Below are 13,575 nucleotides of genomic sequence, written 5' to 3'. Positions count from 1 at the left end.
GTCTCCCCCCAGAGGGCCGTGCCGTTCTCCCGCGTCCTGCAGCCTCCTTGCTCACCGGTTGCACCGTGCCCACCGCCGACAACTGTTCCTGTACCCACCCCGGGCCTCTGGCGTTAGCCAAGGACGTTACAGACGCTATCAGGTCCTGAAGAGCTGCCATCCCTTTGCAAGGTACGTGCCAGAAAATTACAGCTTCTTCCCCCACGGACCTTGCAAAGAGATTTGGCGCTCTTTCAGGGCCACCACCCCTTCTATAAATACCTGGCACCCAGACCCCACCTCTTAATCCCTCATTGGTCCTTAGGCTGGGGTCAAATGCCCCTACGTAGCAATTCCTCCTCCAGGGCTTCATTTCAGTGAGAAATCTAAAGTTTATGAAAAAGTTAACTATTTTTTTTATTTAATCACATTTGACGATGAAATGGTGGCATGAAATATAACAAAATGGGCCTAGATCAATACTTTGGGTTGTCTACTTAAAAAAATATAGTTTTGATAGGTAAATAAATAAAATAAGGCTCTATTTCTGTTTAGATGAACTGATGGCAAAAATGGTAAAAATGCTCTGGTCTTTTGTTTGTTTTTATGTCTGAAATGCCCACATTCCTATGCTCTTTACTTAAAAAAAATATTATTTTTATTTTTAAATAAATATTTTGATATAGAAACATAGGAATGTGAAGTATTTATATAAAAAAAACATTAAAACATTAAAATTGTTTAAAAATTATATTGCCTATTTCAAGGTATCTAAGAAGGGCTCAAAATTGTATATACATGTCTATATACAGTATATATATGCATGATTTATGTGTGTGTATGTGTGCACATACATATTTACACATATAAACACATAACTACATATATATATAAATAGACATATATACATACATTGGAGTCCTTTCCAGTCAAACAATTTGCCATGTACCATATCCCTTTTTTAAAGAAATATATATATATATTTTTATTAAGAGAGTTCAGGAAAGAGCATACAGATTAGATAAATACAGTTACATTACTGAGACTTCAAGTACCTAGTAAGTATACATGTTAACATAACACTACACACACAATTGCAAGGGCACTATCAAGGCAAGCTCCTCGGTTGCTTATTACTCCAGATACCTTATGTCTAAGTATCAATATATTGTGTTTGTTATGAGGAGTGGTGCTAGCATTTAACACTGAATTTGTGTGAACAATAGGGAATAGGCTCCCTGGAAAGAAATGCTATTATAGCATTCTCTGCCCAGACTGGTTGTAAAGGCAAAAAAAAAAAATTATGTTAAAATTTAACTTTTATTGAACTGGTTTAAAGATGAGACAATACAAACATTTAAAATTACTCTATCATGAGTCACTGTATTAAATAAATTGGAAGATCTGAAAATTATTAATCTGGCCTTTATAGCATAACCTGTAATGTCAGATCTCTCTATATAGTATCCAATGGATGGGGTTATACAGGGAGGTGAATATCAGATAAATAGTGTGTACAAATAATCTTGTTATTTCACACTGTCATGGTGAGTGTACAGATAAAATGAAAGTCCTTCTATTAATAATCTCTAATCTAAAGTAGATTAGTTCATTCAGTATTGAAGGTAGGTAGTATTATAACTCTGTGGTTCAAACTGAATACCACATTATAATTTATAATTAAATTGCCTGTTATATGTTATTAGTTGATATTTATTTAACTGATATGTATTGTTACTGAGGTGTATCAACATCAAGCATTGAGTGTTAATCTATCACTCTGTATCGCTTAATTCCATTCATATGATGTTAATAGAATTCATGCGCACTATCAAGGGTTAACTACTGTACCCTTTTATTAATAAAAATTGTTTTAATGAATACGCATTGTTAAAGTAGTAACACTAGATCTATTTTCAGTAGTATATTGTATCATTGACTAGTTTGTATCTACTTCGACTATTAGATTCTAGCACACTGTTAGGGTTAAATGTCTGATAAGTGTATATGCAAGTATTCAGTAATGAATTCCCATTGTTGTAGCTTTTAGTTACAATTGCTTTGGTCTGCATTCACACATCACTTCAGTGAAACTCGTGTACACTGTTAGAGGTTGAACTATTATAACGTTGTACATGTAGTGACTTGTGATAGATTCTCAGTGCACTAACATATGCATTACTTGCTACGTCTGTATTCTTAGATTGTATCAATAATTGATTTACTTTACACTAGTTACTATTGGTTAATAGTTAACTATTTTTTATTCACACATTACTTCAATAGAGCCAATGTGCCCTGTTAGGGGTTAACTATTGTAACGGTGTGCATGTGTTAACTTATTGATAGATTCTTAGTGCATCAACATGTATATTATTTGCTTAGTCTGCATCCATAGGTTTTATCAATAATTTGTTTGCTTCCACTTGTTACTATTTGTTAATAGTTAACTGCTATATCTATATACATGCTAAAGTCCCAGTTTTGCAACGTATAAAAACGCTGCTTGATCTATATTAGCAAGTTGTATCACTGGCTTTATTTACATACATGTATTGTTTATGACACTCATGCACACTGTTGAAGTTAATTGTTGTAGCGATAGATATGTGAATGTTGCGTGGTGTTTTCTCAGTGATTTAACATATGCTATATTTGCTTTAGCGTGTGTTGTCACTGGTTTTGTGGGCATTCATAGAATATTTGTGCACTCTTGCATCTTAGTGGATTTAACTAGCTATATTAGCATTGCTGTATACTGTTGCTGGTTCTATTGGCATTTGAATCCTGCTGGTGCACTGTTACCTTTCTGTGGAATTAGCTACTATATTGTAGACATATAACTCCTGCGTGATAAATTCACGATTTCGCTATACACTCAATGTTCTTGAATTAATAACGTCTATAGTTGGCGGTAAATACAATGTTGCCACTGTTATAAACTGAGGACACCATCCCCGGTCCCACCTGATTGGTTAACTTTACGTATTTCAAATTATATTGTTTTACGTTACAGCTATGATAGATGGATTAAAATGACATATAATGGGACCCCATCGTCCCACACAACCCCCCTGACGCGTTTCAGCTGTTTTAGGCTTTATCAAAGATGACGGGCCGCCGTGGTTAAAATTATTTATTCCTTACGTGATCCGGATGTACCGCCTCTACTGTTTTTTTATTGGTTTACATCGCCGTCTGTTTTTTCTCAAACGGCCTATTGGGTTTAATTGTATGAACAGACCTATGTTATCCTAAGGTGGATTAGTTGTATTGACCAGTGTCTAATAAAGGTGGGCGTACCTTGTTTTTCATGCAGAAGGGTTCAGATCTGTCGTTAGTTGGTATACTGACCAAATATGTATAGCAATGACTGGTACTTGGGTTAGAATGGATCTGTGGATGAATAAGGCTTGGAGAATGTTACAATAAGGATTTTCCAAAAGAGAAACGTATATATACATTTTGTGATAATGATTTGTGCAGGAAAGTTATATATAAAGATTGTATATGAAGTCTAATTACAAAGTTTTCATTATGTTAAAACAATAAGTTATATACATCTCAGGGGGGCGTGTCTAGGCAGCGGCCATGTTAGGTCACAATATCTGTAGCTGTTAGTATGATCTCTCTAACCCGCAGGTTTCAGAGCCCATCCTGCAAGTCGTTTAAAAGCTACTTTCATATTTGCTCGTCTCATGTGTCACTGAGTGGATTGATATAAAACTTGCTGGGTTTATGATTACTAGATCCAGATCTGGAACGTTGAGAACTCCGGCGGCCCCACCACGAGGACTCAACACCGTCCCCCCAAGTACATGGGGTATAGCAGTCGCATTCAGACTACCATTCTCTATCCTAGGAGGGGAACCTTCAATCAAATAATTCATCAGATAACCTTTCTATAGCTACCGCACCACAACCTAATGAATGCTGTTGATAGATGGGAAGCGGACATACACCGGCTCCTCCGGGAGAACTTCCGAAAACTAGAGAGAGACCTACGCCATATTATTCTTAACGAGCGGCCTGAGATACGACGGCCATCACACTATGGCACTTTGTGAGTTCATGACCGCATCCTTGATCTGGGCTTGGTCGGGGGGGCAAGTTGGAGGGCTGCCTTCGTAGCCACGGCACTGACCTTAGAAGAGCCAGCAGAGGTTCAGACTTCGGCCAATGACACTCCCACACTAGCGGACCCAGAGATTCACAGAGACCTATCCAACAGTACGATGCTCCTATCTCTAAACCCAACTAGGCCTGCTCTGAGACATCTCAAGAGAACTACTTTGAACGCTGCAGAAGTATGTGACCCCATGTGCGGGGATGGGGCAATAACTGAATTCATCGCAGAGAGGCAAGGCCGGACTTCTCCTACAATGCACAATAACTTTATGGTCCCGAGCACTTGGGGCCTATTTATGGTAAAGGGCCGCCGAAACCTGCTCTCTTACCGTATGACGCTCAGAGCACAAGGTACATACAGACTGCCTCACACTCCCTTGTATGGACTGGGCTCCCGGGGGACAATGGGCTCCGATACACGGGTGGTGTGTCCTCCTCCCACAAGTATCAAAACACCAAGAAATGTTCGCCATGGTGAGGGGTAATAATGTTATGAAAACCGGGACTGCCTTGTTTTAATAAAGTGCCATACTGGCCCAGATGGCAGTCATAAAACCTCAACCAATGTTCGCAGCTAAGGAGAAAAGCTGCCTCCCTCATACTATGCTCCCAAAACCACGAGAAGTGTATTCAAGCTACAGGAACATTGACTCTATGACGATAATGTATCTGAAACATAGTCCATGTTTCCACACTATTTGCATTATTACCAAATTGCTATACTTCTCAGGTTTGTGGCTGGTGTGCCTAACAATAGTTAAGTTATTTATGTTAAAAGTTCTTTTCGTCTTAGACTGCTATGTTTTGTGACCTGGTGATTTTATGTACATACTTTACTACCCTTATTCAATAGACTTAGGTTTTTAGTATAATATTACTTTAGACAAGGGCATTAATGTATACTAGATAGCCACTAGCATCACACAAATGTCTGCGATTGAGAGTTCTTGATGTTTTGGGCTTCTATGTCTCTATCATGTGTTTATGTGTATAGTTCAGTTCCTGTTAACCCCACCCAGGGAATTTGGATTGTATTTTATTATCCTAGACAAGGGACCCAATGTATTTCTGATTTCCACTCGCATTACATAATTGCTAGCCATTTCCTAGGGAATATGTCCGTATGTACCTAATCACCTAGGTGTCTGCTACCTTGGCATCCAGCACCCTACCTTGATCCTATAGCCCAGACAGGCAATTTTAGTAGGGAGATACACAACTTCTTAGTAAAATAATTCACTGAATGCTACCATTGTCTATAGGCTCCTGTTAGGCTAGTTTAGTTTATTATTATAAGGTGCTTTAAGCAACATCTTACACAGATGTCTTAATTGCTAGTTTAATCCCTACAAAGAAGAAATAAGCACCCCATGTAATTCCCTCTAGCTCTTTGGTTCCACATTGAACTCAGATGTGGGCGAGACTTCATTTAATACAGTTTTGTCATTTAATATCTACATTATAACCAAGAGACATAAGCCTGCATGACTGGCAAATCCTCCTATTGACCCACCCTAGTCTTATAAAACCACCTCTCAACACAGAGAAGCCCTGAAATCTAATACACATGAGACCCTATTACCTAATGTTTGTGGGGTAGAGTTAATCATATAAAAAAATAGTTTCATGGAGATAAACTCATGGCGTCTGTATTCACTATATACAATCACTATTTAAGCCTACTTTTAGCCTATCTGATTTTGTTTTACATAACCATGTTGATGGTTCCCAAATCAATGTTTACACTAGACTATTTAATTAAGCTTGACTTTTGCTGACTGCTACTTCTTAAGTCTATGTTTAATATATATAAAAAAAAATCCCTTCCCCCAGAAAACCATAAAACCTGAGGTATCCCAATTGAGATCCAAGAGAGGTCTCCTTATTCCAGTTTACCTTTCCCTATTCATACCCACCTTTGTGCATTTGAGGTCCATGAGTGGCCTGACCTTGGTTTGGAAGGTTTTGCATTCTACAGGCAATAGGTTTCAATACTGTATACTTAATTTGTCAAGCATATCTGCCATATATTGTTCTTATTATATTTACTTATGGAATATGTTATATATGCGGTACTATACTGTAATTTTTCTTTTTTTTTTTTACATATTGTGTGCCTGATTCAATTACCTCAATAAAAATATTAAAAAAAAAAAAGTTATATACATCTCTTCCATGTGTTTGCTTTATATTGAATCTTAAATCCTCTTGTATATACCATTATTGTTGATGTTGAATAAATTTACTTTATTATTTTGTTATTTTGTTGTTATGTTCTGGTATATTTAATATGAATTTATTTTTGTCTTTATTACGATATGTTGGATATAAGTTTCTATTTTATATTTGCCTCTGTAAAATGGATTGTATTTCAATAAAACAAATTATGTAATATAAATTCATTTCAATCATTGTTTCAAGTAAAAATAAATGAATTTCAATCTTTGTTTCAAGTGACTTTATTGATATTTATATTCATTAATATTTTCTAAAATATATGTATTTCTCGGCTTATTTTGATGTATTATCTTTGGGTACTACAATTTTTGAATACTCCTTGGTTAAGTTGGAGAAAATCTCCCTTTACCAAGGGTTCCTTTTTTATAGTTTTTAACCAACTAATTACTTCATTTTGTATATTCCTTTTTTACTCTTTTATTAGTTTTTAACCATCTAATTACTTTATGCATTTTGTATAGTTCTTCATGCATATAGATAATATTCATAATTTGTATTTAATTAATTCTGACATTGTAACTATTGATTTGAGTGTATTATATCTGTATTATATTGGATTTGGCTTAATTCATTATGGTAGTACTTATTATCTGTGGTTGTTATTTATGACACTCATCTTGTAAGAGCATGCCATATGTATTTGCTCTTCTTATTATCCATAGTATATACTGTATCATGTAATGGTCGAATGTTATTGTTTGAATTTGTGTAATCCTTGAATCTTAATATTGATTTTCCCTGTTTTTTATTATTATCGTGCTGTCATGTGATTGTGATATAAATTGGTTTCTTATATTTTTAAAGTGTCTAAAAGTATTCTGTGGTTCTATGTCTTATTTGCAGGTTGTGAATCACTTTTTATTACTTCTTTTTTTTTTTTTTTTTAATTATTTTTTATTGAGGTTTTTCCAGGAAACAGTGAAAAGGTTACAAGCTTGAAAGAATACAATTTATATGTACACAATGTTTTCGTATCTTCTCATTAGTAAGAACTGACTGAAATACAGCTAAGCATATTGAGAATACACATGTCTAAATAAAAGCAGGATGCTATGGACAGAGATCACACTACAACACATTCTTAAAGGTTATAACTGTCTGAGATACATACAAACAGGTTGTGTGTATATATATTAAAATAGAAGAGGGAATCTATGCTCAATGATTGCACAATAATACGTTCTTAAAGGCAATATCTGTCTGGAAAACAAGTAAACAAGCTGTATATAATGAAACCTCCGTTTTCTTTTAAAGATACATCACTGGAGTAACTACGTCACAGGCCACTTGTGGACCGACCAAAACATAAAGAATAAATTAAATGGTAGTTACATATTGACCACTCTTGGGTCACTAGAAAAATACAGACCTCCTAACTGATATATAAAAGTATATTTTACATCGCTGGAGGTAATAGGACTAGAATGATAAACAAATGGTATAGCATGAAACATTAAATATATGTAAAACAACAACAGATTATGTAAAAAGTTTCAACACTAGAGGATAAAATAAGTTTCTGGTCTAATGTGATATCTGTGTTAAACACTAAATTCCACCCCACTAATTCTGTAACCTTTAGTATCAGCAGACCCTGTTCTTCTGTTTAGTAAACCTGTGGGGCCTGAAGTAGTTGTTAATTGCATAGCACATAAGAGGATGTACCACTACTGACATATATAAGGGACTTATCTAGGTCTTATCAATGGGTAAGATATGACTCCTTATACATAATATACAATGTGAATGCTGCGCCACCTTGGCCGCCGGCAGCACAGCAAAATATGAAACAAAAAGGAGGAACACATTAGATTGGCTTATATTTACCATACCCATTAACAATTTGGTTTGATTATAAGAGCTGGGGTCCCCTTAAACCTTTAATTATCGCTGTACTAGGAAACATATAAGAAGAATAACAGTAATCAATCTAAAGTATCACAAATAAATAAATTACTTCTGCCTAGAATGGTGCAAGCAATACATGCGACTTGAAATGTAGTAAGGCAGTCTCCCCAACATTTTTTTTTTTTTAATTATTTTTTATTGAGGTTTTTCCAGGAAACAGTGAAAAGGTTACAAGCTTGAAAGAATACAATTTATATGTACACAATGTTTTTGTATCTTCTCATTAGTAAGAACTGACTGAAATACAGCTAAGCATATTGAGAATACACATGTCTAAATAAAAGCAGGATGCTATGGACAGAGATCACACTACAACACATTCTTAAAGGTTATAACTGTCTGAGATACATACAAACAGGTTGTGTGTATATATATTAAAATAGAAGAGGGAATCTATGCTCAATGATTGCACAATAATACGTTCTTAAAGGCAATATCTGTCTGGAAAACAAGTAAACAAGCTGTATATAATGAAACCTCCGTTTTCTTTTAAAGATACATCACTGGAGTAACTACGTCACAGGCCACTTGTGGACCGACCAAAACATAAAGAATAAATTAAATGGTAGTTACATATTGACCACTCTTGGGTCACTAGAAAAATACAGACCTCCTAACTGATATATAAAAGTATATTTTACATCGCTGGAGGTAATAGGACTAGAATGATAAACAAATGGTATAGCATGAAACATTAAATATATGTAAAACAACAACAGATTATGTAAAAAGTTTCAACACTAGAGGATAAAATAAGTTTCTGGTCTAATGTGATATCTGTGTTAAACACTAAATTCCACCCCACTAATTCTGTAACCTTTAGTATCAGCAGACCCTGTTCTTCTGTTTAGTAAACCTGTGGGGCCTGAAGTAGTTGTTAATTGCATAGCACATAAGAGGATGTACCACTACTGACATATATAAGGGACTTATCTAGGTCTTATCAATGGGTAAGATATGACTCCTTATACATAATATACAATGTGAATGCTGCGCCACCTTGGCCGCCGGCAGCACAGCAAAATATGAAACAAAAAGGAGGAACACATTAGATTGGCTTATATTTACCATACCCATTAACAATTTGGTTTGATTATAAGAGCTGGGGTCCCCTTAAACCTTTAATTATCGCTGTACTAGGAAACATATAAGAAGAATAACAGTAATCAATCTAAAGTATCACAAATAAATAAATTACTTCTGCCTAGAATGGTGCAAGCAATACATGCGACTTGAAATGTAGTAAGGCAGTCTCCCCAACATCCGGCTTAGTAGCCTTCATAAGGGTATAGTGAAAGTCTAAGTATGTGGGTTCAGCAGGGGTAACATGTCCAACAAAAGTGTTTGGTAATCAGATGGCGGTTGGATGGGTGACAGTGCCAGTCCGCAAATTACATTAGAGTACCCATATCATGCAAACTGCAGATGCCTGTTAGCAGGGGTATATTCATTAACCCACTCCTACGTTCATGATCTGATTACAGTCTGTGTCAATAAGGCCACTCAGTGTATGATGTTGCGCACTAATAGCGAACCGCAGCATAGTTGATGGGGCCGCCTTGTAAATGTCAGGTATGTCACCTGAGTAATCAAGCATCACCTCATACTGACCCCCACCGAGGTCCCATCTGTCAGGCTGTAAGGTCCCTGGGATGAGGGAGATCTTGTTTTTGCGGCCTCTATGTAGTACAGGAATACGCCCTTCTCGTGCCTCATAATTATCCTCACACTGTACAACGGAGAGAGATTTCCTCAGGGCTAGCAGGCCAGACTTGTTATGTGCAAAAGTGGAGGTTACCTGATCATCTTGGCCTCCACAGTCCCGGTATGTAACAGGATTCTCTGTGAGAACGGTCGATGTAATCCTAACGTCAGGTAAATCGGCCACCTCAGTCTCAATGGCAGCTAGGTCTGGAGTAGGACGCTGTGGCGCAGCAACCCCACGGGCCTTGGGGGAGTGAGCGGGAGGGCAGTCAATCTTTGCCAGTAGCTCCGGGTAAGGAAAGTTCCCATCAGACCTAAGGCGACACTTAGAGGGTTCCGGAGAGGGAGCATACTGATCCGAACTAGCCAAAATTAGGGAGCAAAGTTCCTTCTGCAGTTGGTCGTAACTCTGTGAGATCGCGCTACACAAAGCGCGCTCCCAGGCATCTACTGCCGCTAGAGCCTCCATGATGAATTCTGGGCAATCCTCCAGCCAACTCCACAAACGATAGCCGCGGTATGAGGCTTTTTCTGAATAGCCCTCAGTGTGAAGTTAGAGTTTAATTAGTTCAGACCTGCTGTTTAAAGTAGTGGGATGAACTTTAGAATAAACAGCCGACTCACGGCTGCGATACCCCGCTGTTAAGCTGGGGGGGGGGTGCTGAGATCCCAAATGTGTCCGCTGCCACGGGCCTCATCGGTCCAGTTCAAGAGCCTGCAGTCATGTAAACACCGTACAAAATGATATCTGTATCCTCAAATCTCTTATCAAGTGTAGTTAGTGGCTACTTGTTCAGATGGCTTGGTGTTATAAAGATAATCGACGGATTATCATTATCATGTCAGGAGCACTTAAAATTGTGACCTTCTATGGCCGCTGCCTAGACACGCCCCCTTTATTACTTCTTATGGTGTAGTGATTAATTCTATTAAGTGATTTAGTGTAGTTCTTGTGTCTTATTATTCAACTTATAAAATTATTACAGTGTTCTTTCTTAATTTTTGTCTTAATTATAGTGATGTAATATGTATTACAGTGTTGTTCCTTGGTTTTTGATCATATTGTGATGATGTGATCATGTGTCAAAACTAAAATTAGAATGATGTGACGTATGTGAATTTCACGTGATAAATAAAATAATGTGACAATGGAGTGATATAACAAGTGTCCTTGTGTATATAATTGTGATGAATGTACAATAAATGTATAATGTTTCTGACTTATGGTTGGTCCCTATTGTCAACTCCTTTCCCTTTACTTTTTTGTTCTTATATGTTTCATAATTTCTTTGTGCTTAATGTCAGTCTGATTTGTTACTCTAATTTGTATGTTAATACAAGTGACAATTTTTATTCTATCACTCTATCTTTAAGCGTTAATTTGAGTAACTTATTTTTGATTCATTCTTAGATTTTGGTTTCATTAATAACCTTATCTTTTCCTTTTGTCATATATGGTCAGATATTACATATCCGGTGGCAGATTCCCGATCCCTTTTCCTAATAATTATTCTATCCACTCTGTATTGGTTTCCAGATTTTTATAGAAACACAAAAAAGTTGTTATTTTCATTGATGCCATTGGGATATACTGAATTCAGCAAATATATCCATTTGCTCTCAACTTTTAGGAGAGATTTTTCCAAATCTCCCCCTCTGATACCCATTTTAATTTACTCAATCCCCCAGCATTGTAACTTTTTGGGGTTAGAATTATGCTTCTGTAAAAAATGGGAGGTTATACTGGTTATCGTCTTGCCATCAGCTATGTCTTTTCTGGCAATTTTGATGTTTCTTAAGTGTTCCATTAATCTCACTCTGATCTTGCGGGTTGTCATACCCACATAGTAAAGTTGACATGTGCATTGCAATACATATATCAGCCCTGATGTATTGCAACTGATGTATTTGTTAATACGATGAGTATATCCAAATCTATCAGTAATTGTGTTAGTTTTTTTAATGTATTGACATGTGGAACAGGTACCACATTTAAATGAGCCTGGATTAAAGGAAGTCCTAGTTTTCTTTTTGTTGTAGTGGTTTTGAGTTAATATGTCTTTCATGTTTCTTGAGCGCCTATATCCTATTTCTGGCTTATCACCCAGTTGAATTTTTAATATTTGATCGGATGTTAAAACATGCCAATGTTTTTTAATAATTTATTTAATTTGATTAGTATTGTGAATTGTGTGTTAAAATTAATCTGGTTTTCTTTCATGTAATTAGCAAGAGTCCATGAGCTAGTGACGTATGGGATATACATTCCTACCAGGAGGGGCAAAGTTTCCCAAACCTCAAAATGCCTATAAATACACCCCTCACCACACCCACAATTCAGTTTTACAAACTTTGCCTCCTATGGATGTGGTGAAGTAAGTTTGTGCTAGATTCTACGTTGATATGCGCTCCGCAGCAAGTTGGAGCCCGGTTTTCCTCTCAGCGTGCAGTGAATGTCAGAGAGATGTGAGGAGAGTATTGCCTATTTTGAATGCAGTGATCTCCTTCTACGGGGTCTATTTCATAGGTTCTCTGTTATCGGTCGTAGAGATTCATCTCTTACCTCCCTTTTCAGATCAACGATATACTCTTATATATATATACCATTACCTCTGCTGATTTTCGTTTCAGTACTGGTTTGGCTTTCTACAAACATGTAGATGAGTGTCTTGGGGTAAGTAAGTCTTATTTTCTGTGACACTCTAAGCTATGGTTGGGCACTTTGTTTATAAAGTTCTAAATATATGTATTCAAACATTTATTTGCCTTGTCTCAGGATGTTCAACATTCCTTATTTTCAGACAGTCAGTTTCATATTTGGGATAATGCACTTGAATCAATTATTTTTTCTTACCTTAAAAAATTTGACTTTTTCCCTGTGGGCTGTTAGGCTCGCGGGGGCTGAAAATGCTTCATTTTATTGCGTCATTCTTGGCGCGGACTTTTTTGGCGCAAAAAATCTTTTCTGTTTCCGGCGTCATACGTGTCACCGGAAGTTGCGTCATTTTTTGACGTTCTTTTGCGCCAAAAATGTTGGCGTTCCGGATGTGGCGTCATATTTGGCGCCAAAAAGCATTTAGGCGCCAAATAATGTGGGCGTCTTATTTGGCGCCAAAAAATATGGGCGTCGCTATTGTCTCCACATTATTTAAGTTCATTTTTTCTTTGCTTCTGGTTGCTAGAAGCTTGTTCATTGGCATTTTTTTCCCATTCCTGAAACTGTCATTTAAGGAATTTGATCTATTTTGCTTTATATGTTGTTTTTTCTCTTACATATTGCAAGATGTCTCACGTTGCATCCGAGTCAGAAGATACTTCAGGAAAATCGCTGCCTAGTGCTGGAACTACCAAAGCTAAGTGTATCTGCTGTAAACTTTTGGTAGCTATTCCTCCAGCTGTTGTTTGTATTAATTGTCATGACAAACTTGTTAATGCAGATAATATTTCCTTTAGTAATGTACCTTTACCTGTTGCAGATCCATCAACATCTAAGGTTCAGAATGTTCCTGATAACATAAGAGATTTTGTTTCTGAATCCATCAAGAAGGCTATGTCTGTTATTTCTCCTTCTAGTAAACATAAAAAATCTTTTAAAACTTCTCTTTATACAGATGAATT

The sequence above is a fragment of the Bombina bombina genome, chromosome 6 (assembly GCF_027579735.1).
Source record: "Bombina bombina isolate aBomBom1 chromosome 6, aBomBom1.pri, whole genome shotgun sequence".
NCBI classification, from domain to species: domain Eukaryota; kingdom Metazoa; phylum Chordata; class Amphibia; order Anura; family Bombinatoridae; genus Bombina; species Bombina bombina.
Note: the sequence above shows the minus strand (reverse complement) of the source record.